We start from the raw sequence: 19803 nt of genomic DNA, 5'->3' as shown, positions 1-19803 counted from the left end.
ACTCTAAAGGATAGGAGGTAATTAGAACCAGTGATAGTGTGCTATTGTTAAACTTTTTACAGCACAGATGCAGTTGGGTGCTATTATCATATCTGGTACAATTTTGTGGATAATATCATTATATCTCTGCTGCCCATAAATTTAATTGGAAATGTGAATCAATTGAAAATGCATTTTAATCTCTGCATCATAATACATTTCACTTAACATAATGGTACTTCAAAGTTTTAACAAAATATGTTACACTGTGTGCAGACAGCAAATCCTCCATTGCCTCAAACTGTTCTGTATACACATATACTTGCACAGAGATTTTTTTCACCATGTTAAAATGATCTACTGTACAAAATACCATTGAAAATACACTGAAATAATGAAAATTAATATTAAATACTAATTATTACTATTCTGAATTCTATATTGCATTTCAAATGGATCAAGTGACCATACAGCACCATAATGAATTACTGCAAGTAATGGAATTGTTTACATGTAACTATCTCTTTAAGGTTGACTGACAGTCATTTTTAATTTAAGTGTTCTGTTTCAGTGTAGTACTGTTGGGTTTTGGGTTTTGCATTTGTTATGTTTGTTTTGTAGTAGCTGAATTAAAAAAATCCAAACAAAGCTTAAAATAAAGCAGAGTGTTCTGCAGAGAGGATTGTAAGAGTGTATTAGTGGAGAGATGGAGAAACTTAGACCTTCTTTGAATGACTGCTAATCATAGGCACAATTTCTGTGATATATTTAACACAGGGAATCTCCGATGTAGCAGAGTCAAACATTCCATCAGTACCCACCAAGCTGAAAATGATCTGCATCCCAGCTTCTGCAGTAGTGAAAGCTTTTTCAACCAATTCTCTCTACTTCCTGATATGGCATTTTATAATCAATCCCTTAAATAAAGTTTCTGTTAACCCCAAAATGGCCTGTTGGCCCCATCTCTTATGATACTAGTCGCTGTTAAAAATATTCTAATACCTCTTTTTAACCTCTGGAATTGATTTGCCCTGAAGATCCACTGCTTATCTGGTTTAAGAGAATCTTATCTCCCTTTTTGCTGGATGAGACTGAAAGTAAGTCTTAAATTACCTGTGAAATTCCTGTCCTTTTTTACTTTCATCATTTTAGATCAGTTTATGGCTTTGTTCTACTGGACAGTAGGATACACTACCATTCCATTGTGTTCACTACCAGTGCGCACCTTCTAGTTTTAGACTGGCTTTTCCTATTTTTCACATTTTCAAAATTGTGGAGGGGTTGTCTACATTGCGTACCACAGCAGACGTTGATGGTACTTCCTTCTTGCCAAATTCATTGTTTGTGTCTTGCTCTGTGGTTCTCAGAGTTCACAAATTACTCTGATAATGAAGATTAAAAAGTTGGTGTTAATTGTGCTTTAAAGCATTTTATACCTTCTTTAACCATTTTGGGGTCCCGCAGTGGAGAGTAGAAACACCTTTAAAGTTCTCATCCCCTGGGAGAGAGATGTACGTCAGTTGTCAGTTCACTGTCAGGGTAAAAAGTATCAAACATCTGACTATTCTGTGTGGAGTAAAAGCTAAACTCATATGAATTCCATCAAACAACCAAAAGTAGGATTACAGTCTCGTAATCTCACTTCAGTGAGCATAGGTGTATCTATTCATACTGGGAGGTGATAAAGTGATGAAAAATGGAGACATGACCTTCACATAGGTTAAGAAAAGCCACAAGGAGTGGGGTTCAAGATTTTACTTAAAAAAAAAAAAAACCAAAACAAAACAAAAAAAAAACTAACTAGAACTGTTCTTTATAAATCACAGCTTGATTTTTTTTTTTTTTTTTTTTTTTTTTTTTTTGGTAATAGAACTAACATACAGGAAGAAACTTGAAGAAAATTTTGCTGGAGTTAGATTCAGGAAGACATATGGTGTCAAGAAGGAGAAGGGAATGTTATGGGTGTGGAAAGGGGAGAGAAGTGTACTGCATGTGGAGAATTTGCACAAAAGTTGTGCTACTATTTTAGAGCAGGAATACACATCATAAATATTAGCAGCTACTTGAGGCATGTTAGGAAACAGTCATTTGAACTGTGGTAAATTGCTGATCATGACGTGTTCATCCAATTGACCATAGTAATTGAAGCAGCAGCTTCTGGAAGGAAAATACAGAGAAGAAGAGGGAGGGAGAGAGGGGGCCACAGATAAGAGGGAAAAAACTCAACCAAAACAACCCAAAATGCTAATCTGAGCTGAGTGGTCTTGACCTGGGAAAGACGTATTAATGAACAATAACTTGCATGTCTTGAAAAGACTTCTCTGCAAGGTTTCCTGATGATTGGATGCTGATTTAAGTTAAAAAAAAAAAAAAAAAAAAAAAAAAAAGGATATTATAATTTTGTCTGAGGTAATAAGATTTGTATTAGAAGTTGTGGGGCTTTTTTCTGGTTGATATTTCAGAGGGGTGTAATTAGTATCTCCTGACTGTACATGGGTGATGTTGAAAAAGGCTGGAATGGATTTTTCCATCCCTCTTCCACACTGGAGGGAAACTTTACCCATGGTCATCATTTAAGTCTGGCTGGAGCCAAACACCATGCAGCTGCTCACCCACCCTCCCCTGCCTTGGGGGATGGGGGAGAGAATTAGAGGGGTAAAGATAAGGAGACTTGTAGGTTGAGATAAAAATAGTTTCATAATTGAAATAAAATTAAAGTAATAATGATAATAATAGAATATACAAATGAGTGATGCACAATGAGATTGCTCACCATCTGCAGACCAATGCACAGCCCATTCCTGGCTAGTGATCCTAGAGGAGAGAAAATACTGAAATGATAGTCCCAGAAGAAAGAGACAGATTCCTGGTCAACTCTCATCTATGTACTGAACATGTTGTTGTATCATTTGGGATATTCCATTGGCTAATCTGGGTGTATTGCTCTGGATATATTCCCCCATGGCTTCTTGTGCATCTGCACACTAGCAGGACATGGGAAGCTGAAAAGTCCTTGATTTCTTGGCAACAACTGAAAACATCAGTCCATTATCAACATTCTTCTCATACCAAATCCCATACTGAATCCAAAACATGGACTATTCTAGCTACTAAGAAGAAAAAATAGCTCTATCCCAGCTGAAGCCAAGGCACCCATGTAGTTTGTTTACATGTTGATCTGCTTGAACAACTGTCCTAGACACATTCATACCCAAGTCGTTATTCTTTTCCTTTACTGTGTGGAGGCTTTGTAACCAGTAGAGACTTTTATATTTTGTGCACCTTTCTTTCCTTACTTCAGATAAATATATCTAACCACGTACTACAAATCCCTTAAATTGCTTCTTTTAATCACCTGACTTCTCTGTAGATATCTTAGGACTTGGCATTATGGCTAATCATATTGATAACTCTTCATTTCTACTTTACTTAATTTGTCATCACCTGTATTGTCATTTTTCTTTTCTTTTACTTCGCAATCTGGTTTGTCTCATTTTATTCTCTTCCTAGCTATGTATTTTTTTTCTCATTATTATAATTTTTTTGTTTTCTTGTTCTGTATCGAAACATGTTATACTCTCTCATATCAGCGTTCACTTGGATAGCATTCTTTATTAGTGCATGCTCTTCTTTTAGACAGCTCAGCTGATATCTTTTGTCTTAGAGAATTCTAGCATAAGGAAATTTTTCTAATCTCTTCCCATGACTGTAGCTGAAGTACTTTAGGTTTTTTTCCCTTCCTTACCCATAGGTTACAGTTCTGTTTTGCTCTTCATTCTTTTAGTATCTGGACTGTATTCATTTCCATTTAGTCTTTTTCCAGTTGAACACTTTAGTCCTTTTTTTCCTTCATCCAGTAATCGTGTGTGATCTGCTATTTATCATTCCCATGTGTCTAATTAACCTGCTCTTTACAGATTTATGCCTCCTTATGGCTGGACTTTCTGCTTCTGATGTTGTCTGTATGTGTGCATGTGGCTCTCCAGACACAGAACTTTGAAGTTTAGGTATGCAACATATTCTTGATTTGTACCTGCCATCCTTGTTTTTGCACCTGAATGAGCTTGTTTAAAACTGATTAAATGCTAGTGCTTTTATATATAACTTTACCCAACCTACTTTAGCTGATTTGTATATGCAGACTATCATCTGCATGAAGTTTTCCCTTTGCTCCCAAAGGTGGAGTACAAATCTTTATAACTCACATACCTGAACAAATTAAGATTTTTATTTTTTCTATTATGTAGAGAAAGTCCTCATGTGATACAGAGCTGATGTAGTGACTTAATCCAACCTTTTATTCTGCCTTTGGCACAGAGAATGTTTCAAGGAAAGGGTCTTAACCATTATTTTCTAGAGTAATTTGAAAATTCTGCTGGAAGCTACTCTTTGGTAACTAACACAACTCAGAGCAGACAGAACTTTCCAAAGGTTTGGCAGTTTTGACATTGGGAGGTTATAATGACTATTTAACATCATCACCCCCTCTGAACTTTTATGAGTGTACAAGTAAAAGATGGGATTTTTAGGCATCTAAATGTTTCATGCTTCTCATCAACTCACAAAGGAACTTGAGCTTCTTAGTAGTGAAGACTGTGATGCCCCCTTTGCTAATAGCATGTCCTGGTTTTGAGTGAGTAGTGCATTTTTTTTTGGTAGCAGGGGAGGGGGATATAGGGGTGGCCCCCTGTGAGAAGCTTCTCAAAGCTCCCGCAGCTCCAATTCAGCTCCATCTCTGCAACAAAACTGAGCCAACCAGCTGCGCCTCTGTGATAACATATTTAAGAAGGGACATGGTGAGGAGGAGTCGGATTTGTGAGGAGGAGTTGCTGCAGCTGCACGAACACCAAGGTCAGTGGAGGAACGGAGGAAGAAAGGAGGGGGAGGTGTGCTGGAGCAGAGACCCCCCTGTATCCTGTGGTGACACGGCAGGGCGGCCCCCTCTGCCACCCATGAAGATCTGCAGTGGATCAGACACTGATTTATGGCCTGTGGGGTGTTTTGCATGGCTGATCAATGTGACTGTGCCCAAAAAAGTCCGGAGTCCTGTGGGAAAAGGCAGCCCTGCTGCTGTAGTTCAGAGTTGGGAGGATTGCAGCATGTGGGGGTGTCCCACGCCAGAGCAGCTCAGGAAGGGCTGCAGCCGTGGGAGGGACTCCAGTTGGAGAAAGTTGGTGACCCACAATGGAGCAGTGCAAGAAAATGCTGCAGCCCTTGGGATGGACTCACATCGGAGAAAGTTTGTGGAGGACTGTCTCCTGTGACAGGGGGACCACGCTGGAGCAGGGGGAAGAAGTTCCGGAAGCTCCCCCCCACCGAAGATAAAGGAAGTGGCAGCACTGCCTGCACCCCCCATTCCCTGCCCCTGCACCACTGGTGGGAGGAGGTAGAGATATCGGGAGCAGAGCTGAGCCCAGGAAGAAGGGAGGGGTGGGGGGAAGGTGTTCTCAAGATGTGGCAATGCTTCTCACTGTCCTATTCTGTTATGTGTTGTTGTTAGTGTCTGTAATAAATGTATGTTCTTTTTTTCTTCCCCTAACAAGTCTGCCTTTTGTCCGTGACCATAATAGGTGAATTGTCCCTCTCGGTCTTATCTCAAATCCCAAACCTGTCTTATTTGACCCTTCTTATCGCTGGGAGGGAAGGGAGAAGTGAGCAGCTGTGTGGTGCTCAGTTGCCTTCTGAGCTCAAACCACAACATAGCAAAAGCAATTACCTGACTCTTTCAACCACTGCCCCTTTGTTTTTTACAGGTAATTTATTAACCTTTTGGCAGTTGGTGATGTGTGGTTTTTTTTTGTTTTGTTTTGTTTTTTTTTTTTTTTTTAACTCCCCATCCCTGTTGCTTCTAATGTCTTCTTTCTATGACATAAAGTTCAGGTTTGAAGATGTGGTAAATGGTGATTTGTGACACTCGTTTTAATATCACCTTCAGTTCAGTGGGAGTTGAGAGCACTGTCAACCTTTACTCTTTGCCATTGTGATGTTGCACAGAGACTTCTGAAAGAAACAGTTGACTTATGCTGGTTGTATCAGTGTAGTCCAGATTTCTGGTGTAAATCTTAAATGTTTAACTTAAAAATATTAGACCCCATATGACTGTTTTCTCCTGCATTTGAGAAGCTGGTTTACAAAGCCTCGTACTTTTATGGAAAGGCCAGTTAATTGCTATCCATACACAGTCTTTATCACTGGGATGATCTAATTTAACTTTCTTCATCCATATTTGTCAACGCTTGGTTTAATTTATCTCTTTAGGTCCCTATCATGATCAGTGAAATTTCTTATATTTCTCAGTGATTTAAATATATCATGTGAGGGCCTGAAGAAACCTCTCCTATTAAGAAATCAGCTGAAGGGAAGGTAAGAGGGCAGTGGCTCAAGGGAATCGCCAGAAGGCTTCTTGAAAATGAAAGCTGCATGATGCTGGTTTCTGTGCTAACTACTGTTTTTAGTGAAAGTTCTGTCATAAGATTCATCTGACATATCTGCTTGCATGACAAGAGAGACTTTAAATAGGACATACTTCCTGCTTATATCTGAGCTTCCTACCAGTTGACTATCATATTGCCCGTGGGCATTGTAGAAAATGGCTGTAGTAAACAAACATTCTGTTCTCAATGGTTCTCCTCATTCAAGGAATTTTGCTAAATCATGGGGAAAAAAACACCTGTGGTGATTAACCCTATTAGTAATACATCTGTCCTCTGAGGATGAGTTTAAATGGCACAATTCCCAAGAATAACTAAAAGTTGGCCTCATTCTCTAGAGCTGTTCTGCCAAATAATGTGTCACCTTGTTACATTTGGTAAATTCTTTAAAAAGGTACTGAGCCTGCTTATTCTTTCTGAAGACAAGCAGAAATGCTTGCATTCTCAAGAGGCAATCTGCTGATGCTTTCAACTGTGGTGTGAAAATACTTTGTTTTCAAACCCTTGTGTGGCATTAATGAGATCACCTAATTAAGTCCCTCTTAACATCCTCACAGAGTACTCCTACTTAAAAGAGTTTTGCAACTGAATACGAGTTAAGTAAATTTATTTTTTAACTTTTGTAAATATAATTCAAGGTTAATAACTTACATTTACTAGTATTGTAAAAGAAAGGGACTTGCCTCTGCTACTTTTCTTTTTTAAGCAGACTTTTGGTAAAATCTTTGCTCCATTTTTCACTTGATACTTTGTCCTGCTGAAGGCCTTATCTAATGACATGCTAGTAGTTGCAGTTCTGAAGCAAATAGTTTTTACAGCCTGTTTTTACAGATTTCTGACCTGTGGTATATCTTCTTGGTCAGAAAAGACACCAGTCCAAAACCCCCAGTGAAGTTCTGTTTTTCAACAGTAATGTAATATTTTCCATGGCTTCAGTCCTCTTTATTAAAACACTTGAATAGTGAAGTTAGCTTTAAATTAAAGAATTTGTAGCATCTACCAAGAGTCTGAGTCATAACTCCAAAAGTTTGTTTCTCAGGGTAAGAAGGAAGACTTTAATGTGTCCCACAAATGAACTGTGTTTTCAAAGACTGTGGAGAAAGTGTGCATAGATTTTCCACTAAATTCCTCACACTTCAGTGTATCCTGCTGTCATGGTGCTCAGCCCTTCAAAGAAGTCTGCTCTGTAAAGTTTGTGCTAAGAGTACCTTTCTTATCAGTACAGCTTTCACTTTACATGCTCAACGTTACATCAGTAATGATCTTCAGTTTGTGTTGGTCTGGTTCAAAACCACAGAGCTCTCTGAAATAAAGTGCATTGGAAGTGGGAAATGTATGCAAGTAACAAGTCTAATCTAGAGAAGTTTGAGACACATCTCTGCCATTGATGTGTATATGTTATGACCACTGATTAAGAATTAAGAGTACTAGTCGACAATCAGAGGAAATACAGAATTTAAAATGGAAGCAAAAGGCTTCTGTATACCACATCCCAGAGTAGAACTCAGAATAAAAAATAATCTAGCGGCTTGAGAGGCTGACATACCAGAGGTAAGCACTGACAGTTAAAAGAGCATAATGTAAAGCTACATTGGGTGGACAAAATATGGCAGAGAACTTGGAAGTGAAATGACCACAAATGATCTTCCCCTTCAGGTCTAAATCTGATTCTAGAATCTGGGGAGTGTTATTTTACCTTCTTTCATTAGTAATAGCACACTATTAGATGTTTTTGAGCCATGAAGCCAGTGGGATTGCGTTTTATCTGGTGATAGGGATGGTCACATTGGGAGGGATGTATCAAAAATGTTAAGGACTCAACATTTACTATTTTCTGTAAGAATTTTCTGCTTAGAATGGTTTGTTGGCTGTTGAGCTTGTATATTGAGTGAATATATCTTTCATCCTGCTATGAGCGAGACTTGGATTGAAAAAACTAAAGTTCACATGTTGAAGATGAAGAAGTGTAATAGCCTTCAGGAAGAAAAGTAACACTGTATTGAGACACTTCTCTTTGATGTAAATAATTTTACTTAATATTTATGAAGTGCCTTGGCCTTCTGCCAGCAGTGCACACAAAGAGGGAGTGTTACTGGTTATTTACCACACAGAGCTTTGGAGAAGCCTGACTGAATTGTCTGAATAACAGTTTGTGTATTGCTGTTCTCCCTGGGCTGTACAAGCAAGCACTCCCTCTTGTCTAGCTTAGAGAGCAAGATTAAAATTGCAGTATGTGTCAATGGAAAGGACACTGGTGATTTCAGTGTGCTCAGGACCCATTTATTTTCTTCAGACTAGGAACAGTTGTCACTGTTTCTGCTATGTAGGCTGGGACTCTTCCATAGCTGCCCAAGGGGCTAGGAGACTTGAATGAAATAAATGGCACCTGGGTCTCCAGGTCTTTGAGGTGATATGGAAAATTTCAGCGTTGGCCCATCTGCATCTCAGCTTTCCTAATAAGGAAAAACAGACTTGCAGAACTTTGTGTTTGACATTAGGACAGAAAGCTGTACTCCACTGGAATCTGCAGAAGATGCTGAGATAATGTAGAGCAGTTGTGCAGGGAGAGAGATCACCTCTTGGAGCAATAACTGAGTGAATTAACTGATTTGGAGCACTTTATCATCTTCATATAGCTAATCTTGTAGGGAAGGAACTGTCCCATGTGAGGTCTGATGGCATGAAAGAAAATGGCATGCAAAACTGTCTTCTGCTATGACTACTGAGAAGGAAGCAGTTATTCCTACTGTTTCCAGATGTTTCAAGATGCTGTTAAGATTTAAGCTAATGTTAAGTTAATATTATATAAAGAAAAATTTTAAGGATAGAACATAAAGATGTTAAAACAAGTGCTTATATTGTATTATTAATAAGCCAAGAGATAAACTGTAAGTTTTTAATTCATTCTTCTAACTCGTGCATTCACTTTGATTATAGAGACATAATTAAAATGGGTAATTACAAGCCTTGTGTTTCCTAGTAACATATTCATGCAGTAGTAGCTACGGTGTTTTACAGTATCAGGCTCATATGTAAAGCAAATTATCTATTTAGTTGGAATGATATTGCTAGAGCCAAATTAAATTCTCTGATAAGCACAACTATTCATTAATTGGCTGCATATTATCTAAAAGCCACTTGTATCTCTGTATTGAAGTTAGAATATTATCCTATCCTAGATACATTTGCTCTCAAATGCTTAATACACAAGTTTAACTAGATCAGCTGAGACAATTTTGTTTTTTGGTTTCCTAATTAACTTGAATTAAATTGACACTGACACATCTGTCTGAGATTTGGTTTCACTGAGCTTCTGACCTGCTGCAAAATCTTTCTTAGGCAGGCTAAGGTCTACTTCTGAAATGACAAAAAGGAAAAAGGAGTTTTCAATAGGCAGCTGGGTGAGTTCTCCTTGAATCGATTGTTTTATGCTGTTGAATTTTAAAATGCACCGTTAATAGTATATTAGGTGCTGAACATGCTGGAGAGGTGTCTTCAGGCATTTAAATCAAAATAAATATTGACTAAGCTGAACTCAGTAGCTCACTGAATTAAACTGAAGCACTATATTCCAGTTTCAAGCAATGCATTTGTAGGGATTTATTCCAGTTTAAATCAATGCTTAAAACTCTCCACTTTCAATTGATTTGGTGCAGATTTGTGTGCATAGACAAAATCTCAGACATGTTGTTAAGCTAGTCTGAAACTTTCAGGATGATTTTTACTTTTCCTTGAACACTATAATCTCCTATGTCATCTTCCAATTTCTTAGTACATTATGTAGTTTTTTCATAGGACAATGTCAGGGGTAAGGTGGGACAGTAAGGCGCTGTTCCAATGTCCATAGCATAGTATAAGAGAGATGCTCCCTCTCAGTACATCTATCTCTTCACAAACCCAAGGTAGGATCCTGCACCTGTTCCTGAGGAGGACTTTGGCCTGGCAATTTCAAAACAACTAGAAATATAATGGAGGACAAATTTCTTCTCATAGTTTCAGTGTTTCATAACAATAGTCTGTGCCATGCCCTGGCATAGAATTCCAGGTTGATATGGCAGTGCAGGAGTTCCTGTCAGATTGAGTAGGAAACCTTTTCTAGAAGATACCAGTTTTCAATGATCCAGTAGTTCATTTGTATTTGGATCTTAACAGCTGTAACTTGCTTATGTACTGAGTATTTATTTCCTGCCATTGTACAGTATCTTGCATGTGTGTCCTGCATTACTCTTCGATTTTATGAATTAACATTCCTAGTTTATGAGTTGTGACCCTGTTTATAGACTGTTGTTCATATTGGGTAAGTCTGTTGATTTGAATATTAGTATTACTTTGAACCAGTATATGTAAGTGATTTGGGGCAAAGAACAAACCTTTAACTTTACTGCATTTCTGGCTTGGTGTGATTTAGACACATACGATCTACAGTAGTAAAACCTAGATTGTTTATTTCTTAAAGTTTCAGTGTTAGTTTTATCCATTAATTAAAGTATACCTGAAGATAAATATATATCGATCCACTGAATATGGTCCATTTCTGAGACTCAAATTTTGTTCTCAAAATTCAGGGCCAAGTAAAACAAGGGGGTTTGGAGGGGGTGGGCAGGATTAGGTCTAGAATATTCTATAATGAAGCAAATATATTGTAATTGAAAGAAGCTTGCACAGTAACAAGCAAAAAGAAGAGACACCCTTCCATAGTGGTTCAGATTTGTTTGTAATAAATAACACTGGCTTATAGATATTTTCCTTGAAGTTTTAAAAAAAAAAAGTGTCACTGCTGTGATACTCCAGGAGCCCAGAGCTTTGAGCTAGATTTCTTGCACCTTTTAAAAATTGAAGTTTCTAGTCATTGAGATCAAATATAAACTAGAAAAGCAAACTTCTTAAAGAGTAGGGAAAATACAAAGTGGGGTGGAAATAAGCTAGGCTTATAAACCTTTATCTTCCTCCAGTTCTGTGTTCTTTCAGAGTGAGTCCTTTTCTCTACCCTTAATTTCAGCCCAGTACGTTGGCGGCTTCCTAAATCACAGCAATTGCTATATAATCTATTCTGGGCCCCCAGGAAACTCCTTACTTTCTCTCCCATGAGGTTTGGCTCTGCGTGCTCACTGTTCACCAGAGGATTTTTCTGGCCTCTGCTGGGTGAAGCCTCCCTGCCTGCTCTCTTGCATATTATAATATCCTTTCCCCTTCTGCCTTCATTTTTTTTTTTTCTTGAGCAATAGCTTAGAGAGTATATTAATTAAATCTTTTAAGATGCAGATTGTCTATTAGATGTCTTTCCTTCTTTACATTCAAACTTTTGTTCTGTGGATTAAATGTGACTGAATTCTGTTGCCAAATATTGGAGTTCTTATCCCCTATGCCAAAGATCCACCTAGTCTTAAATTCCTTGCTTATTGGCAGCATGCCAATCAGAGTGAAATGAACTCCTCATGTGGATGGTACCAGGAACACAGGTGTTATATGATCAAATGAATATATGAGGTTACAAATCGTGCTGAGATGTCTTAATGGAAGTACGACCCTCTAGCATCCTTAGAATCCCATTTTTATTGATGTATTGTATGTGATATGGAATTGCTTGTAAACTAACATAAGACTAGAAAATGACAGGTCATAAATAGCAGAATCTTATACAAGACTTGAAATTAATGGGAAGAAGAACCAGAACAGCCCACAGCCAGAAGCTTCAGAGCCCTCACCTGAGATCTGGAAGGTCAAGATTAAGATCATCTCCAATATGTCTAGTTACAAAGTTCCCATCTGCAAAAAAAAGCAGTGTGGAAATAAATAGTATTGTATGGTCTTTATCTTCCATGAGGTCCTCACTAGAACTGTCCTTTAACTTCTCTGTTCTTTTTCTTCCTCCTGACTTACGCACTAGGCTGAGGGTGACAGAAAGGAATAACGTGTGTAGCAGATCACAAGGAGAGAATGTTTTTACTTGGCCGTTGTGGGCATCAGCATATAATCCAAACATTTTCCAGAGTTGGAAGGGACAGAACAAAAGCCAATTCTACATTTACATGTTTTAGTGCAGGGACAATTTTTTGCGTCTTGTCTGAAATGAGCAAGGCCAACAACAATCACTTCTGTGCCTGAAAGAAGCAGTTTCCTTCCTTGTGGAATATTCCCTGTCTTTCTCTTTCAAACTGAATCTTGTTATTAAAATGCAAATCAAGGACATAATGCTATAATAATCTGCAGGTTAGTCCAACCAATAGTATTTCACTGTTGGGGTGGAGGCAGATATAATAAATGTTAAATATTTAGAGTTGTGCATTCCAACTACAGCAAAACGTCAATTCCATTTCTACTGCAGTAGTTACTGTCAAAAGTGGGAATGCACATTTTAATCCTCAGGTGTTTGGGGGGTTTTGGTGCAATGTATGGCATGTAAACAGGTATAGTAAGAGATTATGCTCATAAGGAGGAGAAAAGAATGTCTTAAACACCCGCTGTATGTATTTTAAAATGGCAGATAAGATATAAATTGAAAGACAGTTTCACATGGAATGACATGCATAAAATACCAGCAGAAGTCTACTCTTGAGTTCATTTCCCCCACTCTGATTAATTTTAGTTAATCACATTTGCAAAAATAGGCTATTTAGCATAGGTGGTCACCTAAATCAAAGTTGCCCAACTGAAGTAAGGCCCAGATCCAAAACAACATATGATGTCTCACTCCACTGATTCCGAGGGTCTAAGCCCGAAAGCTGTGTTTCGATATATCCTGTTAGCCCCTTCTCCAATGTATTGAACAGCTACAATTCTCCTTAATTTTACAATATGTTTGATGTTACAGACCCATGCCAGAATTAACAGAGGATGCTTCTACCAAGGATCAAAAACATGGTTGCATAGGTAACCTTGAAATTTTTGCCCAGGTTTTTACTGAAGTTAATTTACACAATAAAACAGCATTCCAATTTAACTAGATTGACTTAATGCTTCAGTTAATATCATGCAATGAAGTGTTATTTGCTACAGTGTTTTCCACATGTCAAGTATTATACATGAATAAGATTTATTAGTAGGTAGTAAACAATTTCCATCACTGGCTTCATTAAAGAAAAAAATATATCCCAGCATGGGGGATAATTTCAAGAAGGACAGAGTTAAAAAGAACTATATTTGGAATCTGGAAGATTCAGTTTAATCTACACTTCCACACTGAACCAGACACTTGCTTCCAAATCTTTTCTTCCATAGAAGATAAGAGACAAAATATTGTCCTACTGTTTAACTACTGCAGAGCTGTTGGTTTTGGTCTGGTCAGTCAGCTGAAGCAGAAATAACTAGAGACTGAAGGTGAAGTTGGTCTTTTGATCTGTGGACTAACTTGTGCAAGTCCTGTGAGTACAGGGACAAGAGACCTAGCAAAAGAGGAGAGCAAGCTCTCCTCTTGTGCTAAGGCATGTTAATATCCCAGGGAGCAGCAGAAGACAGAGAACCTACTTTGTTAATAGGAGCTCTCTATCCTGTTATTTTGAGCTCAGATTTCAGATGAGAAAGAAAAAAATAAAAGGAGATGGTTATCCAATCCAGACAAGGATTTTGAAGAGGTCCTATTTCCTTAGTCTTGCTATAGGATACATTATAATGATATCTGGCCGATTTATTGGGTAACAGTAAGTTGATGGAAATTCTTTTCTGGTTGCATGTTGATTAGCATTTTGGATTCTCCTACTGTTTACAAGACTTTACCAAATAGTCTGACCAAACAATTTTCAGTTTGACAATTCTCTTTATTCTGTTTGTTCTGACTGCTGGCTTTTCTTTGCATCCAGTGTTTATTGTTGGTTCAGCTTGAATGACTGAAACTTCTAAAGCAGAACAATCAGTGATGGATAATGCGAGTAGCAAATATTCTTGTTCACATGTGAGCAGGGGAAAAAGTGTGTTCACATAAAACTTCCCTACAAATAAATCTCCCTTTTCTTTATAAAGTTAATTTTAAAAAAGATAGACAAATATAGAGCTTTAAAAGAGAACACATTTATAGAACACTTCAAATTAACTGGTATTGCGGCTGTCCCAGTTTTAGGACTTGGGAGTCTCTTGGATTGGGTTAAGAATTCTGTCATGGTTTGAGCCTGGTCGGCAGCCTAACACCACACAGCCACTCTCTTCCCCTTCTCCTCCAGCAGTAAGAGGGGACAGAGAGCCAGGCTTGGGGTTCAAGATAGGACTGGGATGGGGAAAAATCACCCTTTATGATCACAAGCAAAAGGCAGACTCATTAGGGGAAGAAAAAAAGAACATACATTTATTACAGACACTAACAACAACACTTAACAGAGTAGGACAGTGAGAAGCATTGCCACACCTTGAGAACACCTTCCCCCCACCCCTCCCTTCTTCCTGGGCTCAGCTCTGCTCCCGATATCTCTACCTCCTCCCCCAGTGGCGCAGGGGCAGGGAATAGGGGGGTGCAGTCAGTGCTGCCGCTTCTTCCATCTTCGGTGGGGGGAGCTTCTGGAACTTGTTCCCCCTGCTCCAGCATGGTCCCCCTCTCACAGGAGACAGTCCTCCACAAACTTTCTCTGACATGAGTCCCTCCTTCGGGCTGCAGCGTTCCCCACACTGCTCTATCGTGGGTCACCAACTTTCTCCAACTGGAGTCCCTCCCACGGCTGCAGCCCTTCCCGAGCTGCTCCGGCGTGGGACACCCCTGCCTGCTGCAATCCTCCCAACTCTGAACTACAACAGCAGGGCTACCTTTTCCCACAAGACCCTGGCTTTCTTTGGGCACAGCACCTTGATCATTCAGGCAAAAAAACACAAGCCATAAATCAGTGTCTGCTCCACTGCAGATCTTCATTGGTGGCGGGGGGGGCTGTCCTGCTGTCTCACCACAGGATACAGGGCTGTCTCTGCTCCGGCACACCTCCCCCTCCTTTCTTCCTCTGTTTCTCCACTGACCTTGGTGTTCACGCAGCTGCAGCAACTCTTCCTCACCATGTCCCTTCTTAAATACGTTATTACAGAGGCACAGCTGATTGGCTCAGTTTTTGTGCAGGGGTGGAGCTGAATTGGAGCTGTGGGAGCTTCACGAAGCTTCTCACAGGGGCCACCCCTATAGCCCCCTCCCCTGCTACCAAAAAAAAAAACCCATCACTCACTCAAACCCAGGACAAATTCTCAGAATGGTGACTCTGAATTTATCTTAGTTGTCCTGTCTACCCACACTTTTAAATCTTACCAATTCTCTCATGAAAATCAGAGGTGATTTGCACTACAATATTCTTTTGAGAAAGTGATGAGGAAGCTCACACGTTCTGAAAGAATCTGAGCTAAGATGATTAACATGAGACAAAAAGTATGCTTGTGAGTTTTATCTCTAGTTATGTATTCCTTCTCACAAAGCTCAAGTGCACACTATAAAGATTGATATGCTTTTTAATTATTGGTTTCAGTTGTGTATGTGTCCATGTCCCTATGGGTAGCATCTATAAATATTCTTTAATTTTTCTACACCTCTGCAATTATTTGAGATCAGTGGCTTTACTCAGCTTATGCCAATGTATGTCATCTGAGGTGTTGGCCTGCACTACCTCACACTGCCTTTAAGAAGGCTAGATAATTAAATTGAAGAATTATATTGTCCATTAAACTATTTCAAAGACATGAAAACTTGAAATTTAACTTTGTCTTTCTAGATACAAGCCAAATCTTAGCTTATACTTGTAACACAAAATACGTAACTCCAGTTGGTTAATTGTGTATTATGCTAATGAAAGGACTCTGCTTTGAAAATTATATTCAGTTTTGAATTATGCGTTCTGAAAATATAGAAGCAGAACCCCTGCTTCTATATTTACACTTTTATAGCAATGCTAACATCTTGAAATAATCCAAGCATACAGATGATTTCATTGACAGTGGTAGGTACAAGGCATGTTTTGTGAAGAGGAAAGAGGGTATGGGGGTTTGGGGAAGGCTCTCTTTCCTTTCTTGGTGAAGTAAAGGAGAGGGAAGCCTGCCTGATGGATTCAATGTGCAGGGAACTACTCTGAATGAATGAATAATGGAAAACAGAATTGCCTGGAATATAGATACCGCTATAAACTTAGGATGCGATTATTTCAAGACATTTATGGAAGTATGGTTCCACTTAAAGGCTACCAAAGGGAAAGTAATCCTATGTTTATCCTACTTCTCATACATTTTTCCTACAGTTTCTCTAACAACCATTGTTGGACGCTACATAGCGGGCTAGATGGGCTTCTAATTCAAATCCCAGGGACATAACCTGATTGTTTGTGGCTCTGATATAGATCCTTATATTGAGAAAATAGGGGATTTTACAAATTTTTGGTTTCATTTATTTTCAGCCTTGATGGAAATCTTATTGAAGCTTACTGGAAGCATCCCTTGATGTTAGTGGATCTAGTTGTTTCAATTCTGTTGAAAAAACAGCCATTCCAAATTGACTTAGCACAGTTTAACAAGCAATCAGAAAGAAAAACAAATAAATAAAATCCAAACAGCAATCACCTTCTTTTGGTTCAGTGTCCATTTTGTTCACACAGGTTGTGACATATTTGTTCATAGTCACTTACAGAACAGCTTTAGCTTGGAGTTGCTCTTTGTGGGTCTGCCAAACCTACATCCCGCTCCCTGATTCCAGCTTGGTGTCAGAACTCCGTGGTCATTTCAATTTTCTCATAGCATTGGGTTTGCTTTCAGATCTCTGGAGTTTTTTATGTGGCCCCATCTTGATGCTGAAAGCACCAGTGGTATACCAAAGGAAGAATCACCCAAGACTTGATTTCACATCATCTGTTTTAATCTTCTGTTAATAACGAGTGTTGTACAGGGGATACTGAACTAAGGTAGAGATTCAATATGAGTATGGTAGTTACAGTGTTCTCACTTAAGTACTAGTAGAAAGTAGATACATGCAAACAGCATGTACTTTTTCTTTTTTTTTTTTCCCCCAAAAGGGAAAAAGAGGCAACAGACTGGTTGAATTAAAGGGAAGGGAGATTCTTTGTACTTTCCATCTCCCATGTACTGTTCAGGGCCTGGTCATATATAGTTTAAAAACCACTATGTCCACTTACTTTCTTAGAAGGAGTGGCATGAGGGCAAAACCCTTTATGTTGTTTTACTTTTTTTAGGAAGATCAGCACACTTTTCTCAATGCTTAAAAACAATGGAAAGGGAAGGTTCCTTCAACTGTCTTAACTCCTCTTTCCTTACCTCTCTGCTTAGGGCCACCAAAAATTATCCCAAGGCTAAACTATGGTGTTTGCTCATGCTTTGTCACACAGTACTGGTCCCTCTGGAGTCACAGAGTGGTGGGTCCATTCTGGTCACAGAATGGTTTCCCACAAAGATGTTTAGCTGCATGAATGCCTCCTGCCCTGGGAGGGCTCAACGCTGGTGGAAATGCCTTTTCCCACCCTCACTGAATTCCAAAATGAGAACAAGTTGACCTGGTTGTGATGAATTATCCATTTATTTCAAAACAGAGAAAGCACAAGTGCAATTGATTGGAATCAATTGTTTTATTGAACAGTGTAAATAATGCCTTGTATCCAAATTACATACAACTGTTACGGTTGGATTTCTCATTTAAAATTTAATAACAAAAACAAACTGGGTGGGTAGAAATCTCAGGTATTGATGTACACTGCTGCAGTAACAGCTAAACTTTATACTGTAAATTTTACTTCTGTAAGAGTGGGACATGCTTGAACCTTGTGCCAGTTCTTCATGTTTGGCCATCAGCTTTGCTGTGCCAAATGCTCACTCCAGCCTCTGTGTGAGGCTGGGCACACGCAGGGAGAATTCACTGGGAGTCCCCTTCTATCTACCTTGCAAAGAGCAGGAGGGACCAGCTGAGCACCTGCCTTCTTGTCCCAGTGAAACTTCATGTGACGGAGCTGGGCACGGCTGGCAGTGTCGTGCCCAGGGGATGCCCCATCTGGTCACAACTCATTCCAACCAGCTCTGGCACCATGGTGAAGGGCCTGTTGTGTCCCAAAGTGGGGAAAGGGGCTGTGTAGCACCTCTGTGTAGGTATGTTTGAGAAAATGGCAGTGGAGACGTGGAGGCATGGCTGGGGATGCACTTGTGAGGGCAGGTACCCCTGAGGGACTGTGACTTGTAGCTGGCCCACACTGGGGCAGAGGAGCGAGGGGATGAAAGGAACAGTGGAGGAAAGTGAGAGGCAGGTTGCCACTTTCAAGGGCTGAGTGCAGTGCAATGCAAAACTGAGGTAATGTGACATTAGGAGGATGGGAATGAGAATAGCTGGACTTGAACTGAGCATCAGGAAGGAGGAGGAAAGGTGTTTCCCTAAGTCCTTTTTAATGGTTTGTTTTCTTTTTTTTCCTAATGCCTAAATCTGTAAGTAAAAGTTTGTGTTATGTGGCAATGAGTTAAGTAAAATTCTCTCAGCTGGAGACTCTTCAGCCTGTTACTCTAGCTTCACTTGGGTTCAGAGTGAATCAACTCTCTGCATGCACCATGACACTCTTAAACCTTTCCCTCACATTCCCATTTGCTCTCCTCACATGAAGGCCACCCCCCCTTGTCTGCTGGCCAAAACTAACGGGGTGAAACTGAGAAGAACGTGAATGCTGGTTGCTCAGTTTTGCAGATTTTAAAGCTCATTAGGCGTGATTGTACCCTGGCCATCAGAGGCTAAAGGACGGCTGTGCCTGTGGTGGCCCTCACACAGCTGGGTGCCCAAGTTAGTGGTCATCTTGAGGAACTTCCTATAAGAGGTACCTGTGATGTTTTCAAAGCCTCCATTTAAACTGGAGACTTTGGAATCCTTGGGAGGTAGTTTTCCAGTTTCAAGAGCAGTGTGTTGCTACTATGAGCCAAGATAAATAAATGGTGGGATCTGGAAGCTGTAGCGCAGCAGGGCTGGTGCAGGAGCCTAGGGCTGTGGAAGTCTGGAGGTGGCCATCACCAGGTCAGCAGTACATGTAGGGAGTCTGACCTGATGCATCCCAATCCTGCAAGCTCTGGGTGCCTAGGGACTTGTTCTTGTTGTCTGAAAAAAGTTAACGGCAATCATAGCTTCTGCAGAATACATTAGTCTGAACAAGTTGAACAAGCAGCCGACATGAGAACCAGTGAGGCTTTTCTTCTGTGTTAGGTCACCTGTTCTGATGTTAAATTACAGAGCAATTTTCACCCTTTGAGCGAGCGATAAGAGCCTAATATTAGAATAGACATTTCTCATAAATTGTTAATGTTTGCTAACCAAGCTGTGTAAATTGGTCCTATATCTTGGATTTCTCACATAATTTAAAATTTTTTTCTAACTACCTAGGAAGAAGTTGCTCAAGACTGACAAAATACAGGTACTTTTAAAAATAATGCTAAAAAAAAGAATTTTTATGCAAGCAAAATGCCTGAAATA

Source organism: Tyto alba, unplaced genomic scaffold (assembly GCF_018691265.1).
Source record: "Tyto alba isolate M040663 unplaced genomic scaffold, T.alba_DEE_v4.0 Super-Scaffold_48, whole genome shotgun sequence".
Lineage (NCBI taxonomy): Eukaryota > Metazoa > Chordata > Aves > Strigiformes > Tytonidae > Tyto > Tyto alba.
Note: the sequence above shows the minus strand (reverse complement) of the source record.